This window comes from Lycorma delicatula, chromosome 12, assembly GCF_047948215.1.
Source record: "Lycorma delicatula isolate Av1 chromosome 12, ASM4794821v1, whole genome shotgun sequence".
NCBI classification, from domain to species: domain Eukaryota; kingdom Metazoa; phylum Arthropoda; class Insecta; order Hemiptera; family Fulgoridae; genus Lycorma; species Lycorma delicatula.
Window position 1 is genome coordinate 40,255,256 of NC_134466.1, and position 12,051 is coordinate 40,267,306.

A 12,051-nucleotide genomic window follows, 5' to 3' on the forward strand; every position below is an offset into this window, starting at 1 on the left:
TGTTAGCAGGTTGAAGACAAACTCTTGCACCCATCAGGTACACACTTGATCTACCAGATCACGGTTATTCGGAAATATTGTTATATTTTCGCAACCAATCTTCTGATTTTCAAAATTGAAACGGCTTACTTGCTAGTATAATACAAAATCACTATGGAACTTTAATTATTAATTCACGTATATAGGATGTATGTATGTATGTTTGTTCCACCGTAGCAGCTCAACGACTGAACTGATTAAGATGTGTGACCCCCCGCGTTGGAATCCTAACTGTCATAGGCTATATATATATATATATATATATATATATGTATACATATATGTTTAAATAAATTTAAAAATTTGAAAAAATAATTATAATACAAGAGTTACTCGCACGTTCTTTAATTATCCTATATTAAAGAGCAATGTTTGTCAGCAATGTTTTTTTTTTTTATTTTTAATATTTATCTCCTGTTATTTTGGTTATTGTTTTTCAATAAACAAAGGAATCATTTTATCATAAAATGATAAATAGAGCTTAAAATGATGACTCAATTTGAACGTTGAAAGTTTTCCGGTTACACCGATCAAGTTACGCAATTCATTACCGGATTTTTAAAAATTACATACATTAATGAACTCGAACAATTCATACAAATAAAACACTAAATAAATGTTTAATGGTAATTTTCACTGTTATTCAATTTTTTTTTTTTTTAAATTACTAGTACCTGTTTGTGTTTTTTTTTTTTAATTTTTCTGACTGAAGATACTTACACATACTTTAGATTTAGAGTACCATATTCGTGCATAAGGATATACTTCTTCAGAATCGCTTACGTTTAATTTTCTTTTTTTTTGTTTAAGCTCCAAAGTTTTGTTTGCAAACCTGTACGTCAATTTCTTTTCAAATTTATAGATAAATTATTCAATGGTTTAATATTAGAAAAGTACTTTTTATCTTTCATCTATGACTACTGCTCTCATGTTTTTCAGACGATAATAGCCTCTCTGATTATATACTCGTTGAAAAAAGATATACCTATATAAATACTTAAAGGGTAATGTGAATTTTCTTTTGCTTCATATTTATTAAAATCGTATGTGTAAGCTATAAAAATAGCAAAGGTCATTTATACATTGAAGTAGCTATGAAGCAGAACAGTTGATATGAGGGTTATGATATTTTAAGAACAGTAAGTTTGTAAACCTGTGAAGACTTTTGATCAGCTGTTTGAGTAAACTTGTTTACAACATCAAAATCTCATTTTAGGATACCCAGTTCGCTTCAAGTTTGCGAATTAGTTGAACAGCGTGCAGTGATCCGTTTTTTACTTTCGCAAGATGGAAAACCGTTTAACATTTACCATTATATCTCAAAAAACAAAAAGATAGTTATTTGAACACAGAACGAGCACCGTTCTGGAAATCCGATCGAAGTTTCAGTTCTAACACTTGAAACAAGCGTAGATTCTTTCATTCAAGAATACCAACGGATTACAGTCAAGATTACCGCTGAAAAATTGCAAATAAGTGTCCGTACAGATCATAACATTATCATCGATAAGCTCAATTACCCTTAAAACAAACTGAAGATGGATTCATTAACGAACGGTTCCATTTCCTCAAATGAGAGTTACCAAATCATCAGATCACCAAAAAGAGACAAGATTTAGCATATATACAGAACTAAAACAACGGTTAACTGTAGAAAAGTGGTGTTTTTTCCACAGGGTTCTAATCTATGATGAGACATAGATTCACGATTATGTACCGGAATCAAAAAGTAAGAGCGTGGAGTGGAAGTACACAAGTTCACGTGTTAAGACAAATTTTAAACCAGACGATCAGCAAGGAAAATCATGATAATAATCTTTTGGGATGCTAAAGGTCCGGCTTTTGTAGATTTTCTAGAAGAGCAGTGAACAAAAAACAGCGCAAACAACTATGACACGCAAATCAACAAAATATACCAACGTTATTGAAAAACACATTCTGGATCTCAGCGAAATGGTATCATTTCACTTCACGATAAAGTCTGGCCTCACACACCTAAGATAACTTGAGAAACCATCGACAAATTGCACCAGGAAGTAAAATACTTCACCTCTCATACAGTTCTGACTCGACCACATCGGGTTTCCATTTGTTCCACTCAACGAGCACTACGTGGTAAGAGATTTAAGGGTAATGACGAGTCAAAGAAAACAAGTTAAACTGGCTTCGACATAAAGACAAAAATTTCATTGCAGAAGGCATAAATAAGATTATAAATGGAATAAGTGTGTTAATGTTGGTTGAGATTATGTTGAAAAGCGCATAAATAAAAATCACTTTAATTAAATAGACCGTTTTTGTATCAATTACTATATGTAGCAATTTGTATCGGTAATTATTGAACGACCCTTGAACTTTTCACTATTTCACATTTATCATAGGTACACGATAACGTATTTTTTTACTCCAAGCACTTTCAGCACACACTGTTCATAATTAAAATATGTAAATGTGTGTGTGTGTGTGTGTGTGTGTGTGTGTGTGTGTGTGCGTGTGCGCGTGCGCGTGCGTGCGTGTGTGTGTGTGTGTGTGTGTGTGTGTGTGTGTGTGTGTGTGTGTGTGTGTGTAACTAAACAAAACATATCTTTAGGAAAAATGGCAATTATTCCTTCGTTCTCCCACTGTCCACAATTTTATTTTTATATAAAACTTATATCTCAAGTTCGGATAGAGGAATCACATTAATATTTTGTAAACATCTTTGTAATAAAGTTTTAAAATTAGCAAAAAAACCGGACTTAAATACCTTCGCAAATTACAAAATAGCGGATATTTTTCGTATTCAATCCGCGTTATATCACCATAAATATAATTTTCATCAAAATGTATGTTGTTTGCTAAAATATTAAGCCTTTTATTTTGAACAAAACGACATTTTATTTTTTTTTAAATCGGTTAACAAATACCGAGTTATGGCAGAAAATTGATATTATAATTTTGTGTCTGTTTTCATGTCCTCCACTTTACATTCAATTCGATTAAATATTAATTGTTAATTCTAGTATTATAAATTAGTATCAAATTAAGTAATAATTTTCTCACAATAATAAAGATAATTAAAAAAATAAAACAACTACCTGTGATAATCTTACGTTAATTGTTGTAGAACATTAGTATACTCTTTTTTTAAATAAACAGTTAACAATTTTCCAAAACTTATCCAAAATAATACCGTTTCAATTACGCAGTGATACTGGTTACAACTGGGTAATTGGAAAAGATTTTCATTATAATACAAGTGTTCAATCGATAAAAATCCTACATTTTTCAACCACAGACCAATCAGAAGCGGGTTACTTGTACGAAATAAAGGACGTATTTTGATCGCGAAAAATTCCGGTTTTCAGATTTCAACGGAAATATCCATTGTGACCATCCCTGAATCTATTTTGACTAATTTCGACGTGACGTCTGTGCGTACTTAAGTATGTAAGTATGTACGTAATTGAGAGCTTTTCAGCGATATATATTTATCATAAGTGGTATTTATTTTCATTGGTTTCAGAGATATAGCCAAATAAAATTTTAATTAATGAAATATTTGGATCTTAAAAGTGGAAGGCGCATCGGTTCGAATTCGACTTTAGTTCATTTTTTTTAAATTTAAATATATTGATTTATTAATAATTATTAACCTGTGATTGTAAAAAAATATTTACAATTAATACTCATAATTCAGTAACAGTAAAAAAAAAAAAAAACATGAAAAAAAATCAGAACTTATTAGTGAAATAAATTTTTATGTACTTTTAAAAATGTATATGTAATTTAATAGGAGTACAAAGAAGTCATGTGGTGTCCACATCAGATCTTTTTTTTTACTTTAATTTTGATCCGAATTAGTAGTTAACAAGCAAATTTTAATTTGAAAACACACCAATAGGTAATTAAATTCTACGTTACACTGTTTATCTTTGTTAATTATGTCGGATTCTAAGAAGAGTCTTAAACACCGATCGATATTTAAGAAAAGGCAGAACTTATGATTAACCTATTTCCACAGAAATGTACTTTTTAAAAAATTTAAAAAAAATATTCCGTAAGCATTTTATTTTATCATAGTTTTATTATTTTTTTTTTTATTTGACGACACTGGATTTTTTTTTACTTTGACACTCGCCAAGACTCGTATCGGAATTTACTTTTCACTCCTGCATCAATGACTATCATTATAGGCTATCGTTGCATAATATACTATAACAGAAACAAATGTTACTGCATCTTAAACAATATTAAAAGTCAGCCTCCGTGGCGCGAGTGGTAGCGACTCGGCCTTTCATCCGGAGATTCCGGGTTCGAATCCCGGTCAGGAATGGAATTTTCACACGCTACAAATCATTCATCTCATCCTCTGAAACAATACCTAACGGTGGTCCCAAAAAAAAATAAATAAATAAATAAAAAGGTGCTAAATAGGTAAAAAGGTACTAAATAATTAATTGTATAGTGATCAGTTCCTTTTCTTCCTAAAAAGAGTACATTATTTATTCGGATAAGTATAAATATTTAAATCTTTTTAGCAAACCGAGTAGGAGTTAAAATCTAAACATGTCTACTTTCAATACCTTAACAAACCATTAAAATGGTTTTTTATTTTTATTTTGTTTTGCTTTCTAGACAGTATCACTATATAGAGTTTTATACCCAACATTAATAATACAGTTGGTAAGACTTATTTGGTAACATATAATCATATTACTGGGCGTCCTTAAACCTTGTTCATGTTCTTAAAAATTTATATTGCAACTACTATTTAACCTAGCTTTTTTTAAAGGAAACGTAAAGATAAGTAATAAAAAAACAAAGATAAAGAATAACAAAGTAAAAAGAAACAAAAAAAGATAGAAAAACTAATTGTAATTGTACAATTTTTACGAGTATGAATAAAACGTTTACACACATAACTGTCCGAAATAATTTTACAACTCAAAACTAATCACAATTTCAAAACCCGTTCGATTTAACGTAAAAATAAATTACGAGCCCGTACTAAAGAATATGACAATCCTATTTCAGGCTTACAAGGGGAAGTAAGAAACGAAGTATTTTCATTTTGCAACCCAAAAAAAATGTGTTTCGGGTGATTTTTTTAAAAATAGTAAGATAAGCATACATACATACATACATACATATATGGAATATTTAAATTAGTTTATTTTAACTTTGTAAAGTTTACTTGTTTTTAAACTTTTTAAATTAAAGTTGTTTGCAAAGTTTGAAAAATTGATCCCATAAAAAAACTGCCAACCCTCTCATGGAGATATTGACCCAAAAATGTTACCAACAAACTGCCTCATATACACGAATATTTGATCATATTTGAATATATATTACATAATGTTATTTGAACATATTATTTGAATATTTGAACATATTTGAATACTTCATCAAAATCGGTTTATCCAGTGAAAAGTTATTAAGGTGCAAACACGCCCCAAAACACACCTATATACATACGTACGAACTTTTACCCCACTTATTATTTTAGGTATATTTTATAAGAAAGCTCCTATTGTAATGGGTGCCATGATCTGACTTCCGGAAAATTTCGACATATCTTCGCATTTCACATCCCCCAGACCTCATAACCATCGTCAGCTCAAAAGTTTATATTTATATATATAATACATTCCACTTTCTTGTGGACAGATAACTGGTGTAATTTTGCGCCAATCACTGTCAAATTCTTCCCTAAAAATAACCTAACCCAAAATCTCGGTCGAGTTTGTTAACGGCTACAATCCGGACCATAGGAGTGGAAATGCAGTTAAGAAAAAATCCAAAATCCAATTTTGTTTTGGATTTTGGGCTTTTTGGACAATTTTGTTGGTTGCAATCAAAAGAAGAGGTGCACAACTAGATTTTACAATAGTCCTAAATCCAAAATTTCAACAACCTTCGGCTAATCGTTTTTGAGTCATGCGAGATACGTACAGACGGCACGCCGAAATTAGTCAAAATGGATTCAGGGATGATCAAAATAGATATTTCCGTTGAAATCTGAAAACCAAAATTTTTCGTGATCACAATACTTCCTATACTTCGTGTAAAGAAGTAAAAAAAAAACAAAAAAAAAAACGAATAAATAAATAACCTAAAACATCTTTTATAAAATTTATGTCGTCTATATCGATAGATATTGTCTACAGTATATCGATTATCATTATCGATCATGGCTTATATCAATATCAACTTCTTCAACAGTTATTACGTGATTTAATAAATTTAATGTCACAGTTTAAAAAAATCAATTTTTTCCTATTGTCGTAATTTAGGTAAAAGAAATCAGTTTGAAAATAAAATTAAACGGAATTATGAATATTTACATATTAAAAAAGTATTATGGTTTTAATGGTTTGAGAATTAATGAATTTTGATATCAATATACACTTTTTCAGAAAGTTATTACATGTTTTACTAAATTTAATGTCATTATATAATCTGGTAGCGAAGTGAGAACTCACGCAAATTAATTAACACTGTAGATCTTTAAATACTAAACCTAAGATGTTCCAACAAGGTAAGCCATACACATGACTGACATAAATTCGATTTACAATTTGGTAGTAATATTTTCATAATGCCAAGATCGGCGAAGTCACAGATAGAAATAACAACTTCTAGGGCTACTAGAATTTATGATCGTAGATAACGGTAATCTATGCCAGAGCGTTCTCAAAGACTTCAAAAAGTAACGTGTACACTCAGCTCAAATCACCTTTTCATTATCTCGCCTTATACTGACTGTCTGAATTTTAATGATATACAAGTAGGTATAAAATATATAAACCCTATTAAGGCGTTTTATCCGGTAAGTTGTGAATAGCAATAAATCTGAGAGCAAAATCCCACGCATAATTACTAAAAAAAAAACGATTTCCAATTTTTTAATCTCTATATGCACACAGCGCGAGGGATATTAGTAAGAAATAATTATATTTGCACTAATAATAAAATTTCCTCTCATATTATATGTTCCTCTAGGTTTTATAAAGCAATCAAAGACAACATTTGAACAGTTTAACAATAAATCGAATGAATTAATTTTAAATTACTTAAATTGTCGGTAATTATGATTTTTTATTAAGTTTAGAATTAACGATAATTTCTTCCCTTTTTGTCGCATTTCTCTTCAATTAAAAGTTTTTTTAAAGGTCTATTACTTCCTTGTACGAAGTAAAGGAAGTATTGTGATTGCGAAAAATTTTGATTTTCAGATTTCAATGAAAATATCCATTTTGACTACTCCTGAATCCACTTTGGCTTGTTTCGGCAAGACGTCTGTATCTCACATAACTTAAAAACGATTAGCACTAGTATGTTGAAAATTTAGATTTAGGATTGTTGTAACTTTTTTTTTGTGCACCTCCCCTTTTGATTGCAATCTACCAAAAAAATCCAAAAACAATATTTGGATTTTGGACTTCTTCTAAACTGCAGAAATAAGCCCTCAATATAAGTTGAGAGCTTTTCAGCGATAAATCATAAGTGGTAATTATTTTCATTAATTCCAGAGTTATAGCCAAATTAAATTTTAATTAATTAAATATTTAGATCTTATAAGGGGAAGGCACATCGGTTCGAATCAAGCTTCATTGCCTTTTCTTTTTTTAATTTAAATATACTGATTTATTGATAATTATTAACCTCTGATTGCAAAAAAAGTTCTACGATAAATAATAATTTAATAGTAACAATAAAAAAAAATATGAAAAAATAACACAAGTTATTAATGAAATAAAATTTTATGTACTTTTAAAAATGTGTACATGTAATTTAATAGGCGTACAAGTAAGTCATGTGGTTCTACATCAGATTTGGTGAAACATCTGATTATTCGTTTTTGTTTTCATTTTGTTGATGGTTACATCATAATAATTTAAAAAACATACTATTATATAGATATACGACATACATTTATTTAAAGAGTAATAAAGGGACTTTTACTATATCCTAATATTTCAGGTAAGCTTGTTGGATGAATAATTGTATAAATATTTTACGATAATTAATATTTTAGCAATTGCGTAACTGTCCACTTTATTAAAGAATTGGTTGGAGGGTTGTATCTCACTTTCAGATGAAATAAGATTAATTGAAGTACAGCAAAAAATGTCTACATGTAATTTAATAGGCGTACAAGGAAGTACTGCGATGTCCACATAAGATTTTTTAATTTCTATACGCATATAGCGCGGGCAAAGCAACAACGAGGGATGTAAATAAGAAATAATTATATTTGCACTATTAATAAAATTTCCGATGATATATATTCCTACAGGTTTTATAAAACAATCGAAGACAACATTTGAATAATTTAACAATAAGTCCAATGAAATCATTTTAAATTACTTAAATTGTAGGCAATTTTTTATTAAGTTAAGAATTAACTATTTTTTTGTTGCATTTCCCTTCAAGGTTTTTGTAAAGGTCTGTTTATTTCTTATATTCTTTACCTATTCAAATTACTTAAAATTGGAATGTTTAAGAAATTTATTGTTGTTTTATAAATTCAACAAGATTTTTTACCTAAAAATAAAATCTTTCCATCAATCGAAAAAAAAAATATCTTTCGGGGAATAAAAAAAAACTATTTACGCCAAATTACATTTAAAATTAAAAAAATATTCCAAGTAATTAGTGCTTACAATACAATAAATACAACACAATATTAGTTTTTACATACTAGCGTGCCTATGGCACGCCTCCGCTAAAAAATAACGTAAAAAATACATTAAAAAGTTTTTAAAACACCATTCTTAAATTAAATGCACTAAAAGGTAAAAGATAATTTTAGGACGGTATCTCAGAATGGATCTAACAACAACCTTAGATGGTGATAAGTAAGATTATGTAAATTTCATCGATTCAAATTTGATGTTTTTGCCAATTTTTTCTTATGCGTTTGCAACCCACCCTTTAGGCCATTTATCACGCATAAGAAAAATTGGAAAAAAGATCAAATTTTTAATTTGAATCTATGACTTTCAGATAATCTTACATATCACCATCAAAGCTTGCTGTAAAATTCATTCTGAAATACCGTCCTAAAATGATTTTTAACCTTTTAGTGCGTTTAACTTAAGAATGGTGTTTTAAAAACAGTTTTTACATATTTTTTATTTTTACTTTTTGTGCATTTAAAGTAAGAGAGGTTTTTACAGTCTTTTTTATATATTTTTTTATTTTCTAATTTACAGCTGCGCTAGCGGACACGTTTGAACGTATTTAGCGAAAGATCGGATCGGTACGTACGGTAGAGTGCAATCAAAACATAAAGCTAATCGATTTAATTTCCGGATCCGGTGGATCAAGAGTGTACTCGATGCGTTTAACAGTTAGTGCTCGACCTGCCGGTACATTTGCCGTTTGAATCGTGAAAATTGGACTAACGGTTGCCGAGCTATTACGGTGGCACTCCATCGCGCCCACTTCCCAATTTCCGAACAGCGCCCCGGGGGCACTTGAAAATATTATCATCCAACTCGTACCACTGGAAGCGAATGGGGTACCGTCGAGGAAGGCCGAAAAGATTTTTCAGAGCGCTAGGACCGACCGTTTTCGAGATATTTGCGATTTTCATCCGAAAATTCGGATTCGCTTAAAAAGTACTAAATTTTCTCAAAATATCGATATATGTTTCGTATATATATAGATATCCATACTGTATATCGATATATATAATAATATACCATCACAAAACATGTACTAACGAATAGAGGTTTTCCGCTACATTTTCGGTTCATTCCGGTGTTAAGGAAAACTCACACACAGACCAACATACAAATGCCGTTTAGTAGGGTAGAATAATATAAATTAAGGAAAATCAGAAGACATAAAGGAAAACAAAACGTTTTCTAGGTTACATTTTTTTATGTGAATCTTTTTCTATATTTTATCCTGTAAAAGTCATTCCTAAAATATGTTGTTTTCCCTCAAAATAAACTATAAAAATGGTTTAATTAAGGACAAATTAAGCTGTCAAAAAACGTATATGTAAAAAAATTAATGTCGTAAAGTGGTTAATAATCAACGCCCAACAAAAAAAATACTGAAGATAAATTGATGAAAATTTGATACACACTTTTCTTACGCGTAAGTGCACCACCGGGTTGGTCTAATGGTGAACTCGTCATCTCAAATCAACTGATTTCGAAATCGAGAGTTCTAAGGTTCAAATTCTAGCAAAAAATCCTTACTTTTATACGGATGTGAATACAAAAGCGTGGATACCGATTTTCTTTGATGGTTGAGTTTCAATTAACACATATCTCAGAAATGGTCGACCTGAATCTGCACAAGATTACACTTCATTTACATTCATACAAATCATCCTCTGAAGTAATATCTTACGGTGGTTCCTGAGGCTAAACAGGAAAAAGAAAATGCACACTAAAAAATGATTTTTTGAAATTCCAAGTTTAAAACGTTAAAAAGAAGTAAAAATGAAATTGACTATTTTTTTTTAATTTCTCGGTAACGAGTGAAGATATCAAATTGAGTTTTGGTGTGTATAATCTTCATGTGAATATTTAAAATCCATTTCTAATTTTTTTGAAATTCTGAGTTTAAAGGGTTAAAATGGTTTTATTTTTGTTAATCTTTTGGTAACAAATGAAGACATCAACTTGATTTTTAGTGTGTGTAATCTTCATGCATTTATCTGACACGTATTTCTAGATTTTTCGGGAAACCAACTGCAATTTATAAGAAGTAGGCCGATTATTTTGAAACCGGCATTCTTCAGATCACTTAGTTTCGGGTCCTCTAGTGACGAAACTTGCCATGAAAGAATTACACTGATAGTTTTTATAAATTGAACAAGCTTTAATTCCTATTTATCATTACTACTCTAACAATCAAGTTTAATGAACAGAAGGGGGTCCAGAGCACCTGGGTGGACGGGAAGGGCGAGTCATGACCGGCTTAACATCCTCTAACCACGATGGGAAATGCTAGTAATCATATAACTGGAGAGGGAAGCCGCAATAGGGATGCTAGTATATATATATATATATATATATATATATATATATAATTTAATATAAATGGGAATGTTTGTGGCGGATTCTGTTTATACGTTTGCAACAACATCACGCGATTACTAACTCACCGACTGCAATCAAATTTTCAGTACACATTCATGTCATCCAAGTTTTAAGACATACATCGAGATTCCAACACCCTTGGAAATGAAGTTGTAAAGTTTTCCTCGTTAAACGTCTGTGTACTTTAGTACTTTAATACCTTTCTTTCTTTTGTACTTTATTTTCTTTTTCAATTATTTGTAAAGTCTGTGTACTTTAATTATTATTTATCAGTATTATTCCTCACAACCACGAAGATAACGAACTCAACGGATATATATATATATACATAGAGAGAGTGAGAGAGTGAGAGAGAGAGAGAGAGAGAGAGAGAGAGAGAGAGAGAGAGAGAGAGAGTGTGTGTGTGTGTATCACGAAGGTCTCCCGGGACTTTTCTACCCGGTTCTACTAGTGGAAATAATAGAAAAAGTTCATATCAATGTTTCGTTTGCGAGTTACGGCTAGTGAAAGATTTCGCACAGATTTCAGCTAACCCGGTGGAAGGAGGTCGTACTGAAATTTTTAGGACCTTAATTAAGGTGCATAATTAATTAGTGGTGATCTCTTATGGTTGTTGACCTTAAAAATTGAATAAAATACGTTCAAGAATCGTATCTGTAGTAGCTTTTGAGGAATCTGGGATGAAAACCAATAGTTGGGGTAAAAACCCCTTTTTTTTTATGTTTGACGTTCAATTATTTTGTTAAAGGATAATAAACAAAAAACGTTTAAACAAAACTTGTAGATAATTTAATTCTGAACAAAATGGTGTAAGATAAGTTGAATGAAACAAAGAAAAGTTGGAATTTTATTTAGAAAACACCAGACCAAAGTGCCAGTTTATAATAAACGTTCTAAAATGAGCTTGCCAATTTCAACACATTTCTTGGCACGCATTTGTTGCTCTTAAATTTTTCAGGGTTGT

At 30.4% G+C, this 12,051-nt stretch overlaps 1 protein-coding gene across 1 annotated transcript in view; it reads right to left on the reverse strand.

Annotated features, from left to right (window-relative positions):
- Positions 1 to 12,051, reverse strand: part of Mid1 (calcium-permeable channel component Mid1) — a 308,399-nt gene that overhangs the window by 244,896 nt on the left and 51,452 nt on the right. The gene's annotated exons all lie outside the window — the stretch shown is intronic.